This window comes from Rattus norvegicus, chromosome 9, assembly GCF_021556685.1.
Source record: "Rattus norvegicus strain SHRSP/BbbUtx chromosome 9, alternate assembly SHRSP_T2T, whole genome shotgun sequence".
In the NCBI taxonomy this organism is placed as follows: domain Eukaryota; kingdom Metazoa; phylum Chordata; class Mammalia; order Rodentia; family Muridae; genus Rattus; species Rattus norvegicus.
The window spans coordinates 10,556,241-10,584,113 of NC_141542.1; the positions used below are offsets into that span (position 1 = coordinate 10,556,241).

The 27,873-nt window shown below is 40.6% G+C and overlaps 1 long non-coding RNA gene across 1 annotated transcript; it reads right to left on the minus strand.

Moving 5' to 3' along the window:
* Window positions 1-1,211: 1,211 nt before the first annotated feature.
* Window positions 1,212-27,873, minus strand: LOC148003302 (uncharacterized). The gene is made up of 4 exons (XR_015629314.1): window positions 27,729-27,873; window positions 25,524-25,559; window positions 25,172-25,236; window positions 1,212-2,762 (listed from the first exon to the last, which is right to left on the minus strand). It is a non-coding gene; the product is annotated as an uncharacterized LOC148003302 (long non-coding RNA).

Sequence of the window (27,873 nt, forward strand, 5' to 3'; positions counted from 1 at the left end):
CTCATTTCTCGGTGGTTTTCAGCTGCCTAAGATCTAAGGTCCAATGTATTTGGGGAATCTTCAAATCCAACTTTCAATATAAACATTCAAAATGGTCAACACTGTCTTAAAGTCCCCCGGTTTGTGGACAGATGACTTAAACTGTGCTGTTCATCTTATATGCCCTTGACCTAAACCGAGCCAACACGATGATGTGTTGGATATGGTCGATGCGGCAATAGCTTAGATATGTGCTCAAACCCATTTTTCAGAAACTCTGGGGCCATCTTTATAGAAAAAAATGTATTATATCTCTTATGCAGAAGTGTCTCTAAAGAGGAAGTTAGGACTGGATGCTGTCCATTTGGTCCTATGGCATTAAAATCTTATTCTTTGTTGCCTAAACTCCAAGCCTGGTCCTTCAGCAGTCTGTGATTCTGGGCCTTACTCAATAGAATGCCTTAAATACTCCTTTATTTCTATAGGTGCTTTAGTTTGTTTTTGTTTGACTGTCAATTTGGGGACAAGGATGAGGCCTGTGAGGGATGTAAGTGACAGCATTTAAGAAGAAAAGACCAGTTTTGTATTAGCATGGCTCTGGAAGCACATGTCACCTTAAATCTTATTCCAAAGATGTTTAACAAAGTGAAGTTGCTCCCCACTCTCTTCTGATCTGCATTGAAAGGAAATAATAAGATGGGAGTTAGAGGTGCTCGCAGGGAAAAAACCATGAAAGTTGCCAATATTTTACACGTTTCTCCTAACTAACGAGAGAGGGAAGGTCATGCTTCTTTCTCTTCTCAAAGAGTAGAGCTTTGAGAGGAAGATTCAAGGTACTCAATTTATCTGCTGCACAGGCATTGCCACTGAACTGGGAATTTCACTCCAGCCCAACAGAAAGAATCTGTGGTTGGCTTCTTGCTGTCAAATGGTGAGATAGTCTAGGTACCATTGGAACTAACCAGAACTTTATGAATTTGGCAGGGCGACTGGCACTCGAAATATCAACCAGATAGCTGGGCTTTTAAAGTGAGAGCTAGTCTGTAAACTCTGTTGTGCAATCCAAGCCGAGATATGGCATACTAGAAGCATGCGGGCAGAGTAGGTAACAAAGGGCCACATGGAGGGCTTTGACTCTATCGAGGGAAATGCAGGGATGTGATTACCAGCAGCAGGTCTCAGAAACCCCACAAAGGTGACCAAGGAGAGAATGAATCACCACATGGCATGTTCTGTAACCACAGGGCTTTTTTATGAGATGAGAATTGTTCTAGTTTCATAAAACTTCATCATCCTGATTTATCCGTGCCAAGTAGCAATGACTCCTTCCTCTCTCTACTGGCTCTGTACTTGGGGACTTGAAAATCAGGCGGTTCATGATTGATATTACCATTCTGGGCCAGGTGACCATTTCTTACCTAGATTTCTGCAGTCATTTTCTAACTGGTCTCCTTCCTCCGGCTTTGCCTTTCACAAGTCTTTAACTCAGCACAAGAAATCTTGATAAGCGCTTCAGGAAACCTTGGCTGCCTGTCTTTCTTCTAGTCGTAGGTCTTTCCGATCTTGTTTTATACCTGAGCACACTGCAGATGTCTCTCGCTGTTTTGCAATAATCCAGACCACACCCATTCCCTAGGGCTTTTGTTGTTCTGAATCTTGGGCCTGGAAATAATTTCTTTGTTTATGCAGGACTCTGTTCCCATTTGTACTTAAGTATCACTTTCTATGGGTACACCTACCTAAGTAGCTCTCTCCTTGTACTTGCTGACTACCTGGTCTATTAAGTTCTTTACTCTAGAAGCTATCACTATGATATTCCATGTTTATCAAGTAACATTCAAGCTTGATGAAGACATAAAATGGATGCTTTATTAATTGCTCCATTTATAGCCATCTAGACAAAAGTCTGATAGAAGAAAATTTTAATAATGCCTTGTTCCAAGAATGGGAGAGTAGTAGGTGGGGATAGTAGACTACCCAGCAGGAAAATCTACTCTTTCCTCTATCTCATAGAAACATACTCTAATGATGTCTTCATTCAATTCAGCATATGAAACAAGCTGAAATAGGCTAAGATCTTAAACTCAGTGAAGCTTGGAGTCCTAGAATTAAACTATATTAAATTATTAACTATACAGATGTACTATTGTTACTTGATAATGGCCATAGAAGTTATAAGAAACTCCAACATGTCCTGCTGGGGAGCAGTAGAGAATAAAGAGAGGTTTGCTCATATTCCAGAGAGCTAGGGTCTCTACTTTCTGGGTACAGAAAAGAGCTGCACATCTTCCTTCTCATGGCATTTGGCATGGCTATCTGCCTTTCTTTGCCAATGAAATGTGGGTGGAAGTGAACATCGTTGCTGCTAGACACAAGCTTGGAAGGCAAGGGCATAGTTTGCCACCTTCTCTTTCTATTGCTGTGATTATTGTGCAAACTCACATTGAGGAAATTCCTTAGCTGTAGTCTTTGAGTGACTGTAAGAAAGAAACAACAGAAGGTGGCTCACAATGGACGCGCAACAGGAAGGAGGAGCAAACTACTGTTCTGACAAGCCAGGAAGATTTGAGGAGAGCACTGGGGAGACGGCCAAACAGTTAGGAGCTTCGGGAGTTTCAGAGGACCCAAGTTCTGTTTAGTTCCCAGTATACATGTCGGGTGGTTCACAACTATCTGTAAATTGAGCTCTGGGGACCAATGCCTTTTTTGACTCCACGGGCACTTGGGACAGGCAGACAGACATCTGAGCTCCTCCCTCATTATGTTTTGTTCCAGGAGAAGACCTGCAAGAAAATAAAAGGCAAATTAGTGAGGCCATGAATCTCTGTTGCCAGGAAATCCTTCAGGAAGTTATCTTGCTATGGATTCAAGAGTAAGGGTATGGAGCTTGCGAGAATAGTGTACAAGGATATAGGTCTTTGGGAGGAACAAAAAGGAGAGAAAAGATACTGAGCAGAGCAGAGGGAGTTAGCAAATGGCCAGAATCAGGCAGGGAATGCTACTTTCTTGCCCATTGCCCCTCTCCTCAGTGGACGTTGCCTTCTAACATTAAAGGGATGGAGAACTTCTTCATGTTTCCCCACTTGGTTATACTTTTACAAACTACCTGAAATAAAGGTAGTTTTAGCTTTTCCATATGGCAAAGGTCTTTTTTCAGCTTTCTTGTCATGTTCAAGAAGATGACCCATTGAATAATGTGCTCAGATCAGAGAAGAAAACCTAATTAAAAAAATCAAATAATTACTTGGTAATAGTTATTCAACATAGCACACCGAAAAATCATATTTCATAGTCTTTTAACCCTAGAAACTGCTAAAAGTTTTAAAAATTTAAACATATACTGGGTGTCTACGGTAGTCTGAGATTGAGGTCAACACAGTGATTATGAGATCATAGGAAAAAGAGGGGCAGGTGGGGGAAACAGCTGGTTCATATACTTATCTTTAAGTACACAAAGGAAGAGAAATTTGAAAAGAAAACCAACATATATTCTTTTTTTTCTTTTTTTTCTTGGACTTTTTTTTATTAACTTGAGTATTTCTTATATACATTTCGAGTGTTATTCCCTTTCCCGGTTTCCAGGCAAACATCCCCCTCCCCCTCCCCTTCCTTATGGGTGTTCCCCTCCCAACCCTCCCCCCATTGTCACCCTCCCCACAACAGTCTAGTTCACTGGGGGTTCAGTCTTAGCAGGACCCAGGGCTTCCCCTTCCACTGGTGCTCTTACTAGGATATTCATTGCTACCTATGAGGTCAGAGTCCAGGGTCAGTCCATGTATAGTCTTTAGGTAGTGGCTTAGTCCCTGGAAGCTCTGGTTGCTTGGCATTGTTGTACATATGGGGTCTCGAGCCCCTTCAAGCTCTTCTAGTTCTTTCTCTGATTCCTTCAACGGGGGTCCTATTCTCAGTTCAGTGGTTTGATGCTGGCATTTGCCTCTGTATTTGCTGTATTCTGGCTGTGTCTCTCAGGAGCGATCTACATCCGGCTCCTGTCGGTCTGCACTTCTTTGCTTCATCCATCTTGTCTAATTGGATGGCTGTATATGTATGGGCCACATGTGGGGCAGGCTCTGAATGGGTGTTCCTTCAGTCTCTGTTTAAATCTTTGCCTCTCTCTTCCCTGCCAAGGGTATTCTTGTTCCCCTTTTAAAGAAGGAGTGAAGCATTCACATTTTGATCATCCGTCTTGAGTTTCATTTGTTCTAGGCATCTAGGGTAATTCAAGCATTTGGGCTAATAGCCACTTATCAATGAGTGCAAACCATGTATGTCTTTCTGTGATTGGGTAAGCTTACTCAGGATGATATTTTCCAGTTCCAAACATTTGCCTACGAATTTCATAAACTCGTTGTTTTTGATAGCTGAGTAATATTCCATTGTGTAGATGTACCACATTTTCTGTATCCATTCCTCTGTTGAAGGGCATCTGGGTTCTTTCCAGCTTCTGGCTATTATAAATAAGGCTGCGATGAACATAGTGGAGCACATGTCTTTTTTATATGTTGGGGCATCTTTTGGGTATATGCTCAAGAGAGGTATAGCTGGATCCTCAGGCAGTTCAATGTCCAATTTTCTGAGGAACCTCCAGACTGATTTCCAGAATGGTTGTACCAGTCTGCAATCCCACCAACAATGGAGGAGTGTTCCTCTTTCTCCACATCCTCACCAGCATCTGCTGTCACCTGAGTTTTTGATCTTAGCCATTCTCACTGGTGTGAGGTGAAATCTCAGGGTTGTTTTGATTTGCATTTCCCTCATGACTAAAGATGTTGAACATTTCTTTAGGTTCCTCAGCATTCCTCAGCTGTGAATTGTTTGTTTAGCTCTGAACCCCATTTTTTAATAGGGTTATTTGTCTCCCTGCGGTCTACTTCTTGAGTTCTTTGTATATTTTGGATATAAGGCCTCTATCTGTTGTAGGATTGGTAAAGATCTTTTCCCAATCTGTTGGTTGCCGTTTTGTCCTAACCACAGTGTCCTTTGCCTTACAGAAGCTTTGCAGTTTTATGAGATCCCATTTGTCAATTCTTGATCTTAGAGCATAAGCCATTGGTGTTTTGTTCAGGAAATTTTTTCCAGTGCCCATGTGTTCCAGATGCTTCCCTAGTTTTTCTTCTATTAGTTTGAGTGTGTCTGGTTTGATGTGGAGGTCCTTGATTCACTTGGACTTAAGCTTTGTACAGGGTGATAAGCATGGATCGATCTGCATTCTTCTACATGTTGACCTCCAGTTGAACCAGCACCATTTGCTGAAAATGCTATCTTTTTTCCATTTGATGGTTTTGGCTCCTTTGTCAAAAATCAAGTGCCCATAGGTGTGTGGGTTCATTTGTGGGTCTTCAATTCTATTCCATTGGTCTATCTGTCTGTCTCTGTACCAATACCATGCAGTTTTTATCACTATTGCTCTGTAATACTGCTTGAGTTCAGGGATAGTGATTCCCCCTGAAGTCCTTTTATTGTTGAGGATAGCTTTAGCTATCCTGGGTTTTTTGTTATTCCAGATGAATTTGCAAATTGTTCTGTCTAACTCTTTGAAGAATTGGATTGGTATTTTGATGGGGATTGCGTTGAATCTGTAGATCACTTTTGGTAAAATGGCCATTTTTACAATATTAATCCTGCCAATCCATGAGCATGGGAGATCTTTCCATCTTCTGAGGTCTTCTTCAATTTCTTTCTTCAGTGTCTTGAAGTTCTTATTGTACAAATCTTTTACTTGCTTGGTTAAAGTCACACCGAGTTACTTTATATTATTTGGGTCTATTGTGAAGGGTGTTGTTTCCCTAATTTCTTTCTTGGCTTGTTTCTCTTTTGTGTAGAGGAAGGCTACTGATTTATTTGAGTTAATTTTATATCCAGCCACTTTGATGAAGTTGTTTATCAGCTTTAGTAGTTCTCTGGTGGAACTTTTGGGATCACTTAAATATACTATCATATCATCTGCAAATAGTGATATTTTGACTTCTTCTTTTCCGATCTGTATCCCCTTGACCTCCTTTTGTTGTCTGATTGCTCTGGCTAGAACTTCAAGAACTATATTGAATAAGTAGGGAGAGAGTGGGCAGCCTTGTCTAGTCCCTGATTTTAGTGGGATTGCTTCAAGTTTCTCTCCATTTAGTTTAATGTTAGCAACTGGTTTGCTGTATATGGCTTTTACTATGTTTAGGTATGGGCCTTGAATTCCTATTCTTTCCAGGACTTTTATCATGAAGGGGTGTTGAATTTTGTCAAATGCTTTCTCAGCATCTAATGAAATGATCATGTGGTTTTGTTCTTTCAGTTTGTTTATATAATGGATCACGTTGATGGTTTTCCGTATATTAAACCATCCCTGCATGCCTGGGATGAAGCCTACTTGATCATGGTGGATGATTGTTTTGATGTGCTCTTGGATTCTGTTTGCCAGAATTTTATTGAGTATTTTTGCGTCGATATTCATAAGGGAAATTGGTCTGAAGTTCTCTTTCTTTGTTGGGTCTTTGTGTGGTTTAGGTATAAGAGTAATTGTGGCTTCATAGAAGGAATTCGGTAGTGCTCCATCTGTTTCAATTTTGTGGAATAGTTTGGATAATATTGGTATGAGGTCTTCTATGAAAGTCTGATAGAGTTCTGCACTAAACCCGTCTGGACCTGGGCTCTTTTTGGTTGGGAGACCTTTAATGACTGCTTCTATTTCCTTAGGAGTTATGGGGTTGTTTAACTGGTTTATCTGTTCCTGATTTAACTTTGGTACCTGGTATCTGTCTAGGAAATTGTCCACTTTCTCTAGATTTTCAAGTTTTGTTGAATATAGGCTTTTATAGTAAGATCTGATGATTTTTTGAATTTCCTCTGAATCTCTAGTTATGTCTCCCTTTTCATTTCTGATTTTGTTAATTTGGACACACTCTTGTGTCCTCTCGTTAGTCTGGCTAAGGGTTTATCTATCTAGTTGATTTTCTCAAAGTACCAATTTTTGGTTCTGTTGATTCTTTCTATGGTCCTTTTTGTTTGTACTTGGTTGATTTCAGCTCCGAGTTTGATTATTTCCTGCCTTCTACTCCTCCTGGGTGTATTTGCTTCTTTTTGTTCTAGAGCTTTTAGGTGTGCTGTCAAGCTGCTGACATATGCTCTTTCCTGTTTCTTTCTGCAGGCACTCAGCGCTATGAGTTTTCCTCTTAGCACAGCTTTCATTGTGTCCCATAAGTTTGGGTATGTTGTACCTTCATTTTCATTAAATTCTAAAAAGTCTTTAATTTCTTTCTTTATTTCTTCCTTGACCAGGTTATCATTGAGTAGAGCATTGTTCAATTTCCACGTACATGTGGGCATTCTTCCCTTCTTGTTATTGAAGACCAGTTTTAGGCCGTGGTGGTCTGATAGCATGCATGGGATTATTTCTATCTTTCTGTACCTGTTGAGGCCAGTTTTTTGACCAATTATATGGTCAATTTTGGAGAAAGTACCATGAGGAGCTGAGAAGAAGGTATATCCTTTTGCTTTAGGATAGAATGTTCTATAAATATCTGTTAAGTCCATTTGGCTCATGACTTCTCTTAGTCTGTCTACGTCTCTGTTTAATTTCTGTTTCTATGATCTGTCCATTGATGAGAGTGGGGTGTTGAAATCTCCCACTATTATTGTGTGAGGTGCAATGTGTGTTTTGAGCTTTAGTAAGGTTTCTTTTACTTATGTAGGTGCCCTTGTATTTGGGGCATAGATATTTAGGATTGAGAGTTCATCTTGGTGGATTTTTCCTTTGATGAATATGAAGTGTCCTTCCTTATCTTTTTTGATGACTTTTAGTTGAAAATTTATTTTATTTGATATTAGAATGGCTACTCCAGCTTGCTTCTTCCGACCATTTGCTTGGAAAGTTGTTTTCCAGCCTTTCACTCTGAGGTAGTGTCTGTCTTTGTCTCTGAGGTGTGTTTCCTGTAGGCAGCAGAATGCAGGGTCCTCGATGCGTATCCAGTTTGTTAATCTATGTCTTTTTATTGGGGAGTTGAGGCCATTGATGTTGAGAGATATTAAGGAATAGTGATTATTTCTTCCTGTTATATTCATATTTGGATGTGTGGTTATGTTTGTGTGCTTTTCTTCTCTTTGTTTTGTTGCCAAGACGATTAGTTTCTTGCTTCTTCTAGGGTATAGCTTGCCTCCTTATGTTGGGCTTTACCATTTATTATCCTTTGTAGTGCTGGATTTGTAGAAAGATATTGTGTAAATTTGGTTTTGTCATGGAATATCTTGGTTACTCCATCTATGTTAATTAGAGTTTTGCAGGATACAGTAACCTGGGGTGGCATTTGTGTTCTCTTAGGGTCTGTATGACATCAGTCCAGGATCTTCTGGCCTTCATAGTTTCTGGCGAAAAGTCTGGTGTGATTCTGATAGGTCTGCCTTTATATGTTACTTGACCTTTTTACCTTACTGCTTTTAATATTCTTTCTTTATTTTGTGCGTTTGGTGTTTTGACTATTATGTGACGGGAGGTGTTTCTTTTCTGGTCCAATCTATTTGGAGTTCTGTAGGCTTCTTGTATGCCTATGGGTATCTCTTTTTTTAGGTTAGGGAAGTTTTCTTCTATGATTTTGTTGAAGATATTTACTGGTCCTTTGAGCTGGGAGTCTTCACTCTCTTCTATACCTATTATCCTTAGGTTTGATCTTCTCATTGAGTCCTGGATTTCCTGTATGTTTTGGACCAGTAGTTTTTTCTGCTTTACATTATCTTTGACAGTTGAGTCAATGATTTCTATGGAATCTTCTGCTCCTGAGATTCCCTCTTCCATCTCTTGTATTCTCTTGGTGAAGCTTGTATCTACAGCTCCTTGTCTCTTCTTTTGGTTTTCTATATACAGGGTTGTTTCCATGTGTTCTTTCTTGATTGCTTCTATTTCCATTTTTAATTCCTTCAACTGTTTGATTGTGTTTTCCTGGAATTCTTTCAGGGATTTTTGCGATTCCTCTTTGTAGGCTTCTACTTGTTTATTAATGTTTTCCTGCGTTTCTCTAAGGGAGTTCATCACGTCTTTCTTGAAGTCCTCCAGCATCATGATCAAATATGATTTTGAAACTAGATCTTGCTTTTCTGCTGTGTTTGGATATTCCGTGTTTGCTTTGGTGGGAGAATTGGGCTCCGATGATGCCATGTAGTCTTGGTTTCTGTTGCTTGGGTTCCTGCGCTTGCCTCTCGCCATCAGATTCTCTCTAGTGTTACTTTGTTCTGGTATTTCCGACAGTGGCTAGACTGTCCTATAAGCCTGTGTGTCAGGAGTGCTGTAGACCTGTTTTCCTGTTTTCTTTCAGTCAGTTAGGGGACAGAGTGTTCTGCTTTCAGGCGTGTAGTTTTTCCTCTCTGTAGGTCTTCAGCTGTTCCTGTGGGCCTGTGTCTTGAGTTCACCAGGCAGGTCACTTGCAGCAGAAAAGTTGGTCTTACCTGTGGTCCCAAGGCTCAAGTTTGCTCGTGGGGTGTTGCTTATGAGCTCTCCACAGCGGCAGCAACTAGGAAGATCTGCGCCGCCCTTTCTGAGAGTTTCTGTGCACCAGGGTTCCAGATGGCGTTTGGTGTTTTCCTCTGGCATCCGAGATATGTGCAGAGTGCTGTCTCTTCTGGTTTCCCAGGCGTGTCTGCCTCTCTGAAGGTTTAGCTCTCCCTCCCACGGGATTTGGGTGCAGAGAACTGTTTATCCGGTCTGTTCCTTCAGGTTCCGGCGGTGTCTCAGGTGCAGGGATCCTGCCGCTCCTGGGCCCTCCCCCACGGGAACCCAGAGGCCTTATACAGTTTCCTCTTGGGCCAGGGATGTGGGCAGGGGTAGGCAGTGTTGGTGGTCTCTTCCGCTCTGTAGCCTCAGGGAGTGCCCACTTGACCAGGCGGTGAGGTCTCTCTCCCACGGGGTCTGGGAGCAGAGACCTGCTACGGGCCGGGATCCGGGGGTGTGGGACTCCCGGTAAACACAGGAAGTGCCTTGTCCTAGAGGAATTCTGCCTCTGTGTGTCCCAAGTTCACCAGGCAGGTCTCTTGCAGCAGAAAAGTTGATCTTACCTGTGGTCCCGAGGCTCAAGTTTGCTCCACCAACATATATATTTTTTTTTTTTTTTGGTTTTTTTTTTCGGAGCTTGGGACCGAACCCAGGGTTTGCGCTTCCAAGGTAAGCGCTCTACCATTGAGCTAAATCCCCAGCCCACCAACATATATTCTTAAAACATGATTTAGAAGTCCTTTGGAATGATCATTCTTTCTCAATAAAGAGGATCAGCACATGTGTGAAGTACACAGAGACATACCTGAGGTAGATTTTAGATAATAGGGATTTTTCAAAAGACAAAATACTACTGGCCACTATGAGGGCATTATGGAAGAAGAGAATGTCCAGGAAGATAAGAGATTCAAGATAGACAGACTTGTGCCTGAAGAGTCAGCTGTGAGCTAGCTTGTACAGGTGCATGGATACCTGATTCCCAATCATGCATAGACACAGCCCTATTCTATAGGCTGGCTAAAGACCATGTTCTCAATCAAGGGACTTACACCAGCACTGGGAGGTAAAACAGGCAGCAAGACGTAGGGGGTGTGTCCAGGGATGGGAGGGTAAAGAGACAGGAAGTTTAGAGATGTTCTGAGCTATTGATTAGAAGATATAAATGAAAGGCTAATGTTTCCTTACAAGGAAAGTGTCAGTGGGGTGAAAAAAAAGGAAACCATTCAGATTCTACTGAGACAGAATCAGTGGTTTTCAGGAGCCTTGGCACCTTAATTCTTGTAAAGGATCCAAGGGTGGAAATGAGATAGAACACTGGTAGACTTGTGATTCTCCATCATTTCTCTCTGAATCTAGTGGGAAAATGTGCCACATGGAGAGCCACACGATAGAAGGAACTGAACAAAGCTACCTCACTTTCATTGCATAGTGACTTGAGGTTCTGGCTTTTTCTTATTGAAGTGTATCCCTGTGCTCATTAACCCACACATGTGTTTTGGGAGAAGTCCATGAATTTAGCAATGAGCTGGAGAGGCTACATTGAGGCATTAGAAATCTGTAGCAGGCCGCTGAATAGGCATGCTTGGAGATCAAGAAGTTACTAACACTACAGCGGTCATTTCCCTATATATCCACAAACAAATTTAAATTCCACATATGGGAAGCATATATAACTTTATTTGACTGAAAAACTTTGTTTTTTTATATTTACATAAAAACTGTAGCTAAAATTAGTTATAAAATTCAAATTCTTTTAAAACACATTCTGAAAACTTTGAATGTTTGACATATTCTTAGTAAACAAATGTATATTTTAAAGTATAGAATGTGATATTTTGATATAGTTACATATTTTGAAATAATTCCCACAATCATGCCAATCGACAAACCCATTGTTGTATTAGTTCAACACTGAAAGTGTAGAAGAAAAACCTTCAGTATCCCACCAAATCTGGGGCTGTGAGACACAAGCACAGGAGAAATCTATTTATGTGATACAGGGGTCAGCAAGGATAGCTGAACACTTGTAAAACCTCTCCATCAGAAGAGATTCAATTGTTATAAACCTCTCCATCAGAAGAGACTGAATTGGTATCTGAACACATGTATGTATGGGCAAACTACTTCTTCAGGAGACAAAAGCCCATTCAGTCAGTTGTTCATGCCTCTGACTAAGAGAGGAGCTTCTGAAAGGGAGGTTGACAAGGAGAAATACTGATCTCTAGAGATATTTATTAGGGTGTCATGCCAATATGGTCTCTCTGCTTCTGCCCTAATAAGACAACCTTAAACAACAGGTCCTAATGTCAGAGGCTATAGCCATCAAACTCCCTTGACAAAACAGAAGAAACAGATGGCAGAGAAACAATAAAAGCTTATTTCTTATGGTTCTGGAGATCAGGGCCATTTTATGTCTGGTAATCTCTACATCATGCTTCCTATCGTCCTTGTGTACTCACCTGGTGGATGAGTGAGACACTTGGATGGATTTTCTTTTAAAAGGACATTAATCCTGCCCCTTGTGTGAATCTTCCCTCATGACCTAACCAGCTCCCAAAGTCCCCCAGAAGATGCCACCAAATGTGAGATGAGGCTTCACCCAGCGAGCTTGGGGAAACTGAATTTCTTCAGTTTGCAGCCTGGACAATGTAGAGCCTCACAGCAATGACAATGGACAGTATTTATGAGGAGCTTGCCACACCCCAACCCTCTCCCTGGGCACTTAATCTCGTAGGTCCCACAAAATCTTTGGAAGTGGATGGTAGTGATGGTACAGCCCGAAATAGGGCATCTTAGTCAGAGTCTCTATTGCTGTAATGTAACTACCATGACCAAAGGGCAAGTTGGGGAGGAAATTATGTATGTAGATTACACTTCCAAGTCATAGGCCATTGTGGGAGGCAATGCTTGCCCTCAAGCCTGAGTTAGATCCCCAGAACCTACGTAGTGGTAGAAGGAAAAGATGAACACTTGAAATTTCTAACCTCTATGCATGCACTACAGCATGTTCGTAAATGCATTTACACACACACACACACACACACACACACACACACACACAAATATAAAAATTTAAAAATTCAAGTTCTTAAGTACTGCATACTTTTGATTAAATATTTCACTTCCTTTTTTAAACTTAAGATCTTTGAATTGATAATCTGCCACATTTTCATTAGGAATGTTTTTCTCTTTGTGTAGTACATCAAATCCTAGCACATCTTACAATTCACCCTGTCTTAGGCTCTATGATATATTACAATGCTAGTTGACCTTTGCTGGCTGCTCAGATCGCAGATACGTGTAATTAGGTGGGATGAGGGGCCTGGCTGAGGAAGATGCTACACATTAGGGAAGAGGCTTTCCAACTTTCTCATAGAGCAGAGCACATTATGCAAACAAAACCTGACATAGAACTCCAATATGTAAAGCAGAGATGGTGGTATTTTATTAGTGTGAGATCTTTACAATAGAACACAGGAGCATTGCATGGTTAATCAGTAGGACTAATTTTTGTCGAGTGGAGATTTCTAGTGACTCTAACTGCCATTCAAATGTGCTAACATTTCTTTTAAATTAATGTTTTAAAATATTTGTAGACATATCAAGGCTTTTATACAATTTTCAGATGAAGCATGTGAAAATTTAGGACACACCTTTGTGAATTCATAGCTTAAATTCATAGCGAATTCACAGTTGTTTATTAATTTATAGCTATGAATAGTTAGTTCATAGCTACTGCTTGCTTAGTTACTGCGTGGCGATTACCTTCTTAGGGCCAACAGGTTGGTAGTGTTTGGTTGGTTGCTTCTGTAGGGAACACTATTGCTTTGGGAAGTATGGAGGATGATTTAAGTACTGCAGAAATACCCTGGCTGGGTCACAGAGCATGAGGGAGGCAGAGGAGAAATCACTAAAAGCCTGTGGATTAGAAGCATCACTTTTACCATTAGTAAATTCTCTGAGCAGCGGAATGCTATTTCTTGGGCCAATCTCCTGCCCTGGTCTGACGCCCAGCTCTACAATATACTGACTATATGACCTTCCCAGCATTAATTTTTGTCAATAACAAGGAATCAAAATATATGTATTTTATAATATTGTCTGAAGCAGCAAATACAATAATATGAACAAACCACCAACAATATTATCTGGACCATAGCAAGCAGTTAATAGACTTTAGTATTTACAGTTATTACAGATACTCTACAAAGAAAAAGATTGTTTTTCAAGAGGCTGGAGACAGAGAGATCTTTGAGTGGTAATTTCTCATATCAAGAAGGCCTTGAGATAAGTGAGTTAAAAAGTAAATATTAATGAAACCCACGCAAAGCCAGAGTTCTATGAATGTTAACACTTACTTAAAGAGATTTCATGGTGAGATAAAAATATGTGAAAGGCAGCTGCACAGATGAACGCACAGTGGTTGGGACAGTAGTAATGGAACCTGTGTATGCTCAACGCAAACCAGATCCCAGTACAGAGATGTGGGGTGGCCATGAAGTCCCACACCTACTAAGGAGCTATTGGCAATTGATGGTGACGTTGGAGTTGGTGTTCCTCAAAAGGGTAGCCCCTTGTAAGTTGACCACATGCTGCTGCAAGTCTACATATCCAAGAATATTTGGGCAACAAAATTGGTGAGAGAGGTGGATCTGGAAAGAGTTCTGTAGGGATGAATATGATCAAAACACATTGTACAAAATTCTCAAAGAACTAATAAAATATTCTGCTTAAACATAAAAAGAAGGAAAAAATGTGACAAGTTCTAACTTAGAGTCTGGGGGATGTGTGTTAGCTGCTGGTGCTGATACTGACTCACAAGGTCTTTTTTTTTTTTTTTTTTTTTTTTTTACAAAAGCACTCAGTGTTTGACCCTTTCCTTGTTGTTCTGGCCAAATACCTGGCAAATGAAACTTAGGGAAGGAGAGATTATTTCTTTTGGCTTACAGCTCTCAGTGACAGTCCACCACGGAAGTCATGGAGGCAGAAGTGTGAGGCAGCTGGTCTCATGTAATCTGAGTCAGAAACCAAAGAGAGAAGAACGATGGTGCCCCAACCACTTTCTCCTTTTTATGTAACCCTGAACTCAGTCCGTGGAATGCTGCTGCCTACGTTTGGACTATGTCTTCCCACCTCTAACTTAGAAACTATAAAGATTATTACTATGAATGACTTCTGGAGACAGACTTTTCTTCCTAGTTTCCCTTCTCGGTGTATCCATCTGCTGCCAACTTGTTCTTCTCTAGAGTGAATTATCTATATTCAAAGTAACACTTGAAGAATGGCCCATTAGAAGAAAATGCACTTGCAGCTAAATAATAAAGGAGCAAAATGTTACAGGGATCAGAGGTGGGGTTGGTCTCAGCAGATAGATAGTATAGATAGATAGGGAGGTGGGGTTTGAAACAGGCATGTGTCCTCAGGTTAGAAGAATGATATTTGGATAGGTGAATGGCTAAACTCTACAAAATAATAGTCATCTAGAGACCTTCTCTGTGTTTCATTTGGTTCTCAAATGTAATCATCAATTCCAGCTTAAGAACTTCCAGTAGGTTTCCATTGTCTTTGAGATAAGAATACGGGGCCTAGCTGAAACTGCAGGTGGTCTATGCATTGTTTAGTACACTTGAGGCCTCATTACCTTTGAATCTCACCCTCACAATAACCCTGTGAATCGATGGAAGAAACTGTGGTCCCTCAGCTACCTTCCTAGCCTTGTTTTGGGCAGGACTGATTTTGATTTCCCACATTAGCTATATTAGAAATAGCCCTGCTTGATGGTTTGCTGTTCCTTCAAAGTACCTAACAATCTTCTTTTGTTAGATACTGAAAACATTGTTCCGATTTTCCCATAGCTTCATTGTCCACTTCCCTCCTTCTCTGATAGCATCTTCTAAGGTAGAGTTTGAGCTCCCTCTCTGGCCTCACTTAGCCTCTAGATTAGGGCAGGCTGTGTCTCCATGGCCTTCGGTTACATCTCCTCATTCATTTGTCCCCTCTTTGACCTGTAGAATTAATTATTAATTATGAATCCTGACATGGCATTGCTACCCTCCTCAAAATGTCCCTGAGATTTCACCTCACAGCAGGGAGAATGGCTAAGATCAAAAACTCAGGTGACAGCAGATGCTGATGAGGATGTGGAGAAAGAGGAACACTCCTCCATTGCTGGTGGGATTGCAAGCTCTGGAAATCAGTCTAGTGGTGCCTCAGAAAATTGGACATAATAGTATCTGAGGACACAGATATACCATCCTGGGCATATACCCGAAAGATGCTCTGACACATAACAAGGACACATGCTCCACTATGCTCACAGCAGCCTTATTTATAATAGCCAGAAGCTGGAAAGAACCCAGATGTCCCTCAACAGAGAAATGTATACAGAAAATGTGGTACATTTGTACAATGAAGTACTATTCAGCTATTAAAAACAATGACTTTGTGAAATTCTTAGGCAAATGGATGGAACTGAAAATATCATCCTGAGTGAGGTAACCAAGTCACAAAAGAACACGCATGGTATGCACTCACTGCGAAGTGGATATTAGGCAAAAAGCTTAGAACACTCATGGTACAACTGACAAGCCATATGAAGCTCAAGAAAAAGGAAGATAAAAGTATGGATGCTTCAGTCCCTAAAAGAGGGAACAAAATACTCATAGGAGATAGAGGGTGGGAGGGACTTTGGAGGAAGAAGGGAGGCGAGGGGAAAAAGGGGAAAGGATAAGGTATGGGAGGAGATAGGGATGATATACAGAGAGTCAGGAAATTGAACAAAGGTCTGTAGTAGTGAGGGGTGGGGAACAGCCACCAGAAAGTCCCAGATACCAGGAAAGCAAGAGGCTCCCAGGACCCAAAGGGGATGAGATTAGTTGAAATGCCCAACAAAGGGGAGGGAGAAACTGAAGAGACCATATCCAGAGGTTAGGCCCCTGGTTGAGGAATGGAGCCACCCATTTATTTCCAAACTTTTAACCAAGAATTGCTCTTTCCTAAAGGAAATACACAGTGTAGAGTAGAGATTGAAGGAAAGGCCATCCAGAGACTGCCCCACCTGGGGATCCATCCCAGATGTAGACACCAAACCCAGACTCTATTGTGGATGCCAAGAAGTGCTTGCTGACAGGTCTTCATATAGCTGTCTCCAGAGAGGCTCTGCCAGAGCCTGGCAAATACAGAGGTGGATGCTCACAGCCAACCATTGGACTGAGTGTGGTGACCCCAATGGAAGAGTTAGGGAAAGGACTGAAGGAGCTGGACGGGTTTGCAACCCAGTAGGAAGAACAACAATATCAACTAACCAGACCCTCCCCCCAACCCCCCAACTCCCAGGAACTAAACCACCAACCAAAAAGTACACATGAAGGGAACCATGGCTCCAGCTGCATATGTAGCAGAAGATGACCTTATTTGGCATCAATGGGAGGAGAGGCTATTGGTCCTATGAGGGTTCGATGCCCCAGTGTAGGGGAATGCCAAGGTCACGGTGAGGTGGAGGTGGGTGGATGGGTGGGGGAGCACTCTCATAGAAGCACGGGGAGGAGGGATGAGGTAGCGGGTTTGTGGAGGGGAAACTGGGAAAGGGGATAACACTTGAAATATAAATAAATAAAATATCCAATAAAAAAGTAAATATAAAAATGGAATTCATATCATGTTTGGAACACAGTAGGTATGGTAATTAAATGGAGCACAGATGAACTAAAGATATACTTAAAAGTTTATTGAAATTTGACTATAGAAGATGATGGACATCCCAACAATAAAGAGTTTTACCTGTCTTTAAAAAAGAAAGAGAAACACACAGTCGCTATATTTAATATGCCTTTAAGCAGCACAATGGCTGGGTGACTGTGTAGCCTCTGTGCTGCTGGAGTCTACCTCCTGAGTTACTACTTCCTAATTTCTAATATCTTGGCCACTCTGGACCCATTTGTGCAGCCCTTTGTGGCCTCACTTTCTTGGCCCAGAGCCCAGGGCACTCTCATTGCTTCTCTACCCCAAGGTGGCTTTTGTGTCTCTTCTCTCTCTCTACTCTCTCAAAACGTGATGTGTCTCCCTCCTGGTCCCAAAGCCAGGAAATCCTAAAATCCTGCCCCTGTCAGTCCCTCTCAGCTATTGGACGTTGGCATCTTATTGACCAATCAGAACCAACTGTGGGCAGGTTCACAAAAGCTGCATGCAGACGCTCTCCTGCAAACAGTGTCCGGGGAGCATAGCGCTCATAATACATGCAGCTACATTGTCCAAGTTAATCTCTGGTAGGAAAACCCGACGCAGTATGCCGTGAGGATAACCGGATTCTTTTCATGGCTTGGGAAGCAGGGAGCGTGTTTTCTTCGTCATCTAAACTGACAGCAAGAGCATCTCTCTCAGGCTAAGTCACCCCACCACGGACATTTTTGATGTTCTGGGGCTCTCCCAACATGTCTGCAAGTTTCACACCCATGGCTTCCCTTCTCAGGATTGTGTCCAGTGATACCACTCAGCTCTAATGTTAATTTGTCTCCTTCTGACATTGTCCTGGAGGCATCTGTTGGCTCCCAGTTTTGATCAAAGTTTTAGAAACCAGCTTTAAAATGGTCTACCTTTTTATTTGAACATTTGTGTGACAAGAAGAGGGGTACATGTAGAGTGACTTTCTGTGCACTTCCTGTTCTCTGTAACACTTGGATTTTCTTAGGTACTTTCAGTGTGTGTCTTTAAGTAAAAATTGTTCCCTTCCTCAGATTTAATAGGGTGCCAAACTATTAATACATAATGACATTTTTATGTCATAAATATGTGCTGATTCTAAGTCTCTCTCTTTATATATTTCTATCCATCTGCCATCACTCCACCCTGTGAATGATCCAAATTGAGTTTATCTTCTAGAAGATAGATTTTCAAATCTATCATAGAATCTGATCGTGTATAAGTAGCATGCCCCACACCCTCTCTACCAATGCTCAGAGCTCTGAGAAACACAATAGCAGATTCAAGAGGTTTCTTTTCATAGTTCTTATGTGAAAAGCATTCTTCAAGGTGACTCTAAATTAATCCTTTGAAATCTAGATTTTGTTTGGTAGATGAACAGTTTGGGAGACAAGCAAAATGGATTATTATACCTGACTTATTTACACAAAGTAGAAAACGGGTCACAACCTTTTTTATTTAAGGTGATCAACTTAATTATATGTTTATGGGTACAGAGCATTTGCAGGGTTTTCTGTGGTTTGGGTACAACTTCCTGCTAGAAAGGGGTGTGGGAGTGGATGGAAGGGGAGGGGCTGTTGACTTTTGACATCAAACTCTTCAGTCCGGCTGCACTCTCTTGAGCGTGAATGATCTTACTCAACAGTACCCAACCTGGTAAGGGTCCCTGTAAACAGAAGACCAAACTACAGGTTTGTAATGTTCCAAGTCATCGGCCAGGATCTCCACTTGGTGACACACTGACAACAGCTGTCAGTGTGCGAGACTGTCTGCGGGAAATAGGCCACTCTTGATCAAAATTCTAGGGGCCTGAAGAATCGGGCAATTTCAAATCTCTAAAGTATAGAAACATCTTTCACTCCAGCCTCTTATAGAATATTGAACTTGCAGAGCATATTTATTAAAGCTCGTAAAGCCCTGCTGAGGCAACAGAATGTGAGAGAACGCTCTCGGCCTCTAGGGAGCAAGCATCACAGAACACCAACTAATCGTGAGGGATGGTGCATGGCCGGGATAAGTGTCCCCAAACCATGAATTTGTTTAGACATTCTTCCATATAACTTTTAAATGTTGTCAGTTAAAAGACATCCCCTTTATAGTTATATGTGTTTCTGGAAGGCAGTTTCTTAAGACAGAAATAAAATAAGAGTAGTTTTGTTGTTTTGAGACTAGTTCTTGCTACGTAGTTCAGGCTGGTCTGGAACTTAAGGCTTCAGTCTCCCTCCCGCTGGGACTTCAGGCAAGTGTCACCCTGTGTGGCACACTGATCTAATAGAAACAATTAGCATTCATTGAGAAATTTTCTTATGTGTTATGTTCGGTTCATAGGCATTTACTCATCTGACTCTCATATCAGCTTCCTGAGATAAAGCCGATCATTGTTCCCATCTTTCATGGAAAGACACTTGGGTGTTTCAAGGGCAATAGATTGTCTAAAGTTGTGTCTTCAGTGGCTGGGAGGGGACCCACCTCCAGCTCTCACACTCACCCAGCTGGACTATTGTATAGCAAAGTGTCATGTACAGCAGAAGTTCCCCCAGTTAGCTGCAGTAGTAGAGTTGACACAGCTGTTATCCAAGGTCGTCTCAGGTAGGGGACTGAGATTAGATTGACCTGTGGGACATTTTCTTGATTGCTAACTAATGTAGGAGGGCCCATTCTCACTGTAGGCAGAACCATCTCTAGGAAGTGGGTCTGGGACTGTATAAGAAAATCTGGGCAGAAGGTAGGAAGCAAGCCCTTCTCTTGCCAATTTGTCCTTGGTCATGATGTTTACAACAGCAACAGAAAGCAACATAGGACAGGAGTATAAGTAGCACTGGTTGATGTACTTTTATTGAACTCTGAACCTTAAGCAGAAACAAGATTGTGTGGTAGTGTTCTGTCACCTTTAGCACACAGACAGTTCAGGATCTGGGCTGGAAATGGAGAGGCATAAACTTAAAAGGCATTGTATTCAGAACAGAAAAGGACACCTTCTAAAAATGGTAACCAGTTGTTGATGAAGGGTATTAATTATATGTTTGATACTGCTGTCTGTCTGTCTGTCTGTCTGTCTGTCTGTCTGTCTGTCTGTCTGTGCTCTATACCCATATGTAAAATCTTACCAATTGTAGTTTTTCTCTTTTGTTCTCATCTATTCATAAATGAGATGTGAGCATACACAGCCACCTGGTGTAAGCTCTATTTTTACTGTCACAATAAAGGACACAGACCCCGATGACTCAGTTTATAAAGTTGGAGAATGGAGAATACAGGCTCACACCCAGGCACGTCTTCTGAGCAAATACCTGTGATCATTAGCTGAGAGAGACTTACAGATGCCTTTGTCTGTAAGAGCACTTTGTTCTGTGTTCCTAACATTCACACAGTGAAAGGCATGTCCTTATGGACAGAGGGAAAGGAAGTACAACTCTGGAGATGTATGGACCTGTGGCATCCAGTTTTGACTCTGGACTTTGCTGGTTGGGCAAGCTCCCTCAAACTGAGCAATATCCCATTTTCTTAAATTCCATCTACTAACTTCACTCCATCTCCAGTTTCTCCCTTCACCTTTGACCCTCCATACTTATGTATCTCTATAAAACTAATAAAAACTTGAACAGGAAATATAGAATCACCATGAAACCAAACCAAACCTGCAGCAAGACCTCTGAGGGCCCTGTGCAATCAGAGCTGTGTGAAGCCATTTTCTTGGAACTGTAAACCTAATAGCTTGCTCTGTTTGAGGCACAGCTCAAAGGCTCATGGGACAGATATGCCCCTTGTTGGAAAACAGACGGGCTTGTAAAATTATTTTTGCAAAATTTCTTTTAATATTTTCTCAGCTACCTCAAGCTGCCTCTATCCTACTTAGATAAATAACTGGAATCTGGGAGGTTTAATTGTGATAAATTAATGAGTTTTCTCTATTAGTTATTGATTTTTTTGTTACAAATAAATGGCAAGTTATTCTTATAGTTATCTTCTATTACTTCATAAGTAATTTCAAAATATTCTTTTTTAAAATTTAGGTATTTTCTTCCACCTAAAATGTTCCTTAACAAGTACCATTTGTATCTGTGTGGTGATGTAATCATACAGCCTTAATTATGCCATAGGACTAGTCTCTTCCTTTGGAGACATTACACGCATGATGCTTATATCAAAGCTGCCTTTTAATATTGCAATGTTCTGTTACCAGTTTTTACCTCCAAATTGGGTCTTTTGTCTTTCTTGGAATTGTGGAAGCAATAAAAACAGAACGGAACAGAACAGAGTAAAAATTCAATAGTGAAGGAGCCTGGCCAAGTGTGAGAGAAGTAGAAGATGAACACGCAGGTCCATTTTACCCATGAAGCCTGGGAGCTATGGAATAGAGTGCAAGGAATAAAGGGAGCGTATTCCTATCTTTCCTAGGAATAGGTAGAGAGAGTTTCCAGGGATTCAAAATTTCCTCTTTATATAGGTTTTATCTAGATGTTGCTATGGCAATTGTCAACTTCCGTGGTGCCAGAGGGTGTGCCATATAGAATGCAGGTGGTATTTCGATAGAGCTGAAAGTTGTCTACTGGTCACTCTCCAGATACCAGTGTGGACCCAATAAATTTCAGTGAGCCTATATGAAGATAAGTTTCTGGCTTTATCCATGAACAGGCTGAAGGCTGTAGTTAGAACCCTGGACCCGTGACATCTAGGACCACTAATGTATAAACTCTAGGTCCTACAGTGACCAAGGATCTTAGAAATAAGAAAGTCAGTCCCACACTGACCTGTGGAGCCATGGAAGTGGAAGCCCTGGTCTCCCAGTGAGCTCTGGACCCAGTGGAACAGAAGCCCAGGCCCTGCTCTTATCTCTGGGCCCACTGAGGGATAGGCATCTATCTGGCCCTGCAGTACTCTCCTGTCTCACCTAGAGAATTAGGCCAGTGCAGAAGTTCAGCTATAGTAGATCGCCTTGGCCATACTCAGGGTAACAATGTGAATGGGTCCATCCTTCTCTGCAAACCAACAAGGCTTTTCTGCACTCTTTCTTGTCAACACATATTGTTGCATATGTATTTTGGCCACTAGGACTGCTTTTTATGTGTGTTCTTAAGCTGTTGTCTTGCTATGAGTGGGTGCTCTTCCCCTCTCCCTTGTTCCCAGTCCCTTAAGCTGTAATGACTGTGAATCAGTCAGAGCCATATCTTGCTCAATTGATTACTACAGATAGAAAGTATCTCTGAATGAATTATTGGATGTCTTTCACACTCAGTCTTAAATATTAAATATATTTAACACTGCATAACATTTTAATAAATATTTTCTACATGTTCAGTCTCACCCATGTATGAATTCATTTAGTCACCATGTAACTTCAAAATCCCATCTTGTGGATAAAGGGAAGATAAAGCAATATTTATATCTAGGTCACATAAGGGGATAGCCAGCAATCATTCCTGCATGTCATGTGACTCATGAGCCTGTCTATTTTATTATTTTATGTGTATGTATTGTGTCTGCATATATGTCTGGTACCATGGGTATGGCTCATGCCTGCAGAGTTCAAAAGAGTGTGGAATATCTTCTGGAACTGGAGTTACTAACAGTTATCAGTCACCATGTAGGTACTAGAAATTAAATCTCGGGCCTCTGAAAGAGAAGTCAGTGTTCTTAACTACTGAACCATCCCTCCAGGCCCCAGAAGCTGGCTTTTGAATACCTGTGAGGATGTCTTCCACAAGATCGGAACCCTGGGAAGAGTTAGCAAGAAAGATGCTTACTCTTGTCTGGGCTCGGACTCGGAGATGCTGTGTCTTTCACCCTCCATTCATGTCTCTCCGTCCTCTATCTTTTGAAGATAAACTACTTGTGGGAAGTTTTAATCTCATCTTAGAGCAGACTCAGACATATTTATTCATAACTCCCTATTATACATAGTAGTTAATGTGAACTTTAAAGGTTATGAGTTTAAGAAAATGTAACTTTAAAAAATAAATGAGCTTTTCACAGAGACAATAGGATACTGTCTAAAATTTGGCATGAATGAAGAGGCCATCTTCAAAAGATGGAGTGAGGATAGAGAGACACGAATGGAGGGTAGAAGGCAGCCCAGATGAAGTTCTGGATCTCCTGAGCATTCACAGAGGCTCTCCTGCTCACCCCTGGCTTTCTCCATTGGAATCTTCCTGCCTCACCTTAGCATCCAAGAGAAAGGAGGCAGATAAGAATTACATAAAAGTCCTATTCCAGGATTCAGTAAAAATGCACGATTGACTTATGCTTCAGTATGCTATTCTGTCTACCTTATAATATGCAAATTAATTTCTATGCTCAAATCAATGGTTCTCAAACTGTTACGACTTGTTTGAATGTCATAGCAACAATGGAGGGCCAGTAAGGGACATCTGTTTCCTTCTAGTCAAGAGGAGAGCCTCTCTAACTTGAGTGGAGACCTAACATTCTAAATTCTTTGAAACAAAGGCTAATCCAGTTGGACAGACCAATTGACTAGCTAAGGAGCCATCCCTCAGGAAGGTGGATTTACCTAATGCCATGATAAAGAGAGGGGAGAAATAATTAATCTTTAGTGAGCAATGTACCTTTTCTTCCCTGAAACCTAACCCCATGGCAATTGCTTATGGGTTCACTGTCAAACTCAAGTCCTTATTCAGAAAGACATAATTTTTCCTTTCCTTTTTTATATTTCTTTCCTATCCCTATTTCCCGTGACACTTTGGGCTTCTTACCTTTTTTTCTGAACTTCAGACTCCTTTTCCTACACAGCTGCTTGTTGCTATACCATTGACCCACTACTGCTGAACATTATCATTTAATAAAAATGGCCTGGGAATTCCTAAGGCCTTTTTTTAGTAAGATTAGTAAGTTTTAGAGGAGACTCCAATTTTGGGCAACACTCAAAATTTCCAGTAATGCCAACATCTGTACCCCTCAGGAACATGTGAAGATTTAAAGTCATGGTCTATCCAAGACCTATCGAGCAGAAATTGTGTGCCTCTGTAAGGAGCACAGCAGGGTATTAACGAGTTCCCAAGGTGACTCTAATTCATGCTCACATTTGATAATCATGGATCAGTTAGCCAATATAACTGCTAACCAAGCCCCACCGACCATCATTTTTGTAAAAGTCTTAGTGAAACACTGCCGCACCCGTCCATATTCATCTTGCTGCTTGAGCCTGCTTTGTGATACAATTTAATTGCTGCAATGAAGACTTCATGGCCTACAAAGCTAAACATATTTGCTAGCAGTCACTCTTTATGGAAAAATATTTCAACTTAGAGAATTCTGCGAACAGGGACTTGAAAGTATTCTTGTTCACCTGCATGCTTTGAATCTTATACCTTTTTTTCTGGTCAAGTTTTTTTTTTTTTTTCATTCAAATGGAGAAAGAGTAACTTGACCCACTGTTCAAGTTATTATGATGAGTTGGTATATTCAAAAGCATGAGAATTGCTACCATATCTCTCAAAATGTAGAAATAATTATTGAAACAATATTAGATAAAATGTTAGTTTACACCTGATACAAACTAACACTGATTCATTAGCTAAAGCTGCTAGTTTTGATCCTGGGCTCTTGCCCTGGCCTCAGATCACTTTCTTGCATTGTTTGTTGAAATAATTCAGAAGAGACCCACAGAGCACAGATGATTAGTGAAGTGTCCTTAAGGGATCAAAGTGGAAAAAGAGTCAAAGGGACCATTGTAAGGAGAATGTTCTCTCAGTGTGGAGTAACCAGGAGTACCTTGTTGACCTACAAGTTTAGGCAGGCTATATATTTTCTAAAGCCTCTGAGACAGACATCTTCCTGAGGGATGTTTCCTGTTAGTATGATTGACACACCATATGGATTAACTATTACAGGAGGAGAAAATGGTATGTCACTGTTCTTTACCAGAAAACCTTATTTCTACCCAAACCAGAGATAAAGGTTAAATTTCATTCTGTTGACCAAAGGCTATTTAAGAGTGTATATTATAAATGATTAAGAAAAAAATTAGGATTAAATAAACCTATAAATGTTTTATTAGGAGAAAAGCCTTACCTTAATAGGCGTCAATAAAGGCCCATTTCTTCTGTTTTCATTTTTCATATGGTATTTTACAGGGTCTGTTAAAAAAATGTGTTCACTGAGGCAGGAAGAGAGCATTGGATCTCCTGGAGTTGTAGGTGTAGATGGTCATGATCACATGCTGGGAGCTGAACTTGGCTCTTCTGTTAGAGCAAATTTTCTAAACACCAAGCCATCCATCCAGCTCAATACTTCTAAATATTCAAATTCTCAATACTTCTAAATTCTCAATACTTCTACATTTTAAAATTATTTAATTGAGAGTTTTATTTATTTCAACCACAAATATTTAGAAAAAGGTTTAAGAAAAAAGATGTTAACTTACCCTCGAAAATTGGGACACTAGAGTTTGGAGTCATTGCTAACAGAAAAAAATGACAAAATCATTTTCTTATCATGGCGTCTGTATATATTCTACTACCTTTTGGGATGTAGGTGTATATACATTGCATGCATATATTATATGATCTAAAATATGAAATTAAACTTATATAATTACTTTGCGTTTAGTTTTCTGCTACTTTAAAAATTAAAAGAGTACTTTATTCTTATGGTTCTCATGTTAGCAGACATATCTGGGATGTTTTCTACTCTGTATGGAATATCTGACATTACTCATGCTATTCTATTTAGAAGGGAGTTTTGTTAGGGCCCAGGCCTCTCAATATGATCTTTCATTGTATCAAAACTCTCTCACTCAGTTGTCAGATTAGACATGGCTTAAAATAACTGGCTTCCGAGTGTGAACAGTTTTTAAGCTCCTGTTTAAATCTGAAGTACAGAGAAAGCATTGGCCAAAACAAATCACATGCTCAAATCTAGACCCATTGTTCAATGAATGTGTGAATCTACAAGCACAGCAGTCCTGGTAGGCGTGCTTGCGAGGGTGTCTAATGCCAGTCAACCCGAACTTCTACGTAGTGGGAACTTAGTGACTCTAAAGACACTGACTGACTACATGGTTCCCACTAGCTGGGGTTTTGGAGTAATGCTACTCACATTTATTTATCTTAGTATGTGCCTGAGACTGGTTATAGAAAACAATTCCTTGATGTTTAAGAAAGTGGATTTTGAGTGACTAAGCACAGAAAGCAGATTTTCTATTTTTCATGATTTTATATCTTATTGCAGAGCTATGGAGCACAAAGCACAGGGCAGATGTTTTGGACTGGTTTACCCAAGGCAGCATGGTGTGGAGTGCAGTCATATGATAAACAAATTATGCCAAATTTTCTGAGATGAGTAAAAACACCAGTCTAATAATGAGAAAACAAAATAATCTGCCTGGTTTTATTGATAAAGTTTTCAAATACTTTATATGCAAAGCACCTGCCAATAGATAGAATGACCACCAAATCAAATGCTATGTGACAGGTTTTTAACCCACAGCCAAAGCCCCCGATTCCTTAACATTTATATTAAATATTTTTGAGTTGTTTTGTTTTTCCTTAGATGGCACTGAATCATATTAAGGTTACATTTTATTTGAGTAATAAACCAATATGAAGCTAAAAAGTCAATAAGATGGCATTATTTCCTCAAAAGACCAACTGATTTGAATGAGTTAGATAGCAGAATAGAGCCTTCTAAAATATTAGTGTTCATTCGGGTTATTAGGAGATTGCTTATAAATTCATGAGTCCAAATCCATTTTTCTCTGCTTTCCTTGGATTAATACAGAACCTCATGAGCAAGAACATGTTTAGTCTTAGTAGATGGAGACATTAGGTGATCAGCGTAGTGACTGATGGGCTTCTTTTTCCTCACTTCTAGGCAACATTAATCTATTAGTCCAGAGGGCCTTAGAATTTATAACATTATACTATTTGAAGATAACTCAAAAATAAAAGCATATGGATTTTAATAAATTATTGATGTATTTGATGATTTTGTGAAAATAGGACCTATTTAGATCATGACAGACTTAATTCATGTACAGATATGATGTGGGGTTTGTGGGGATACTTTATGCCTATTTCAGGTCTGATGGATAATTTTCCATTGCTTACAGAATGAAATGGGAGGGGTTTTGAGAGTGAGAATAAGAATCCAACTGAGGAGAAGAATACATTGTCTGTGTATCCTATGGATTCTTAAATTTCCAAAACACTATCATTTTATCTACAATATTACCAGTTTCTCAAGGTAATCAAGTAACACCCAAAATGTTACACACAATAAAGCATCAGGGACAAAAATGACCATGTCTTTACCCAATGGCTTATTTTCTGTCCTAACCCCTTCATCTTTGAAGGAGAAAAGCCAACCCGAGAAAAATGGCTCTGCACAAAAATCACTCAGCTGCTATCGGGTAGAGCTCCACCCGAATCCCCATGAGTACTCGTGCTTCTTGGGTGGCTCTGCAAAGCCAACATCCCCATGTCTCTCTGATATGTGACAATGATGAGACAATGGAATTGAAGTTGCAGCTATGCAGGCTTTTACTCCAACAGGAAGTGTATTCCCCCCCGGCTTTCCCAGTCTATATCTTTCCTGGGCAAGAATAGAGGTTGGAGATGGGCTTGCTTACCTGTTTAAAGGATGTGGAAATGGCGAATAAGTGACCTAACCTTGCAAGAATTTTGGAGCGAAAAAGGACATTTCTCCACAGATCCAGAGGAAGTGGTAGCTGAGGTATGAGATGCCCGTGTCTTCTCATCTTTTGTTTCTCTTTC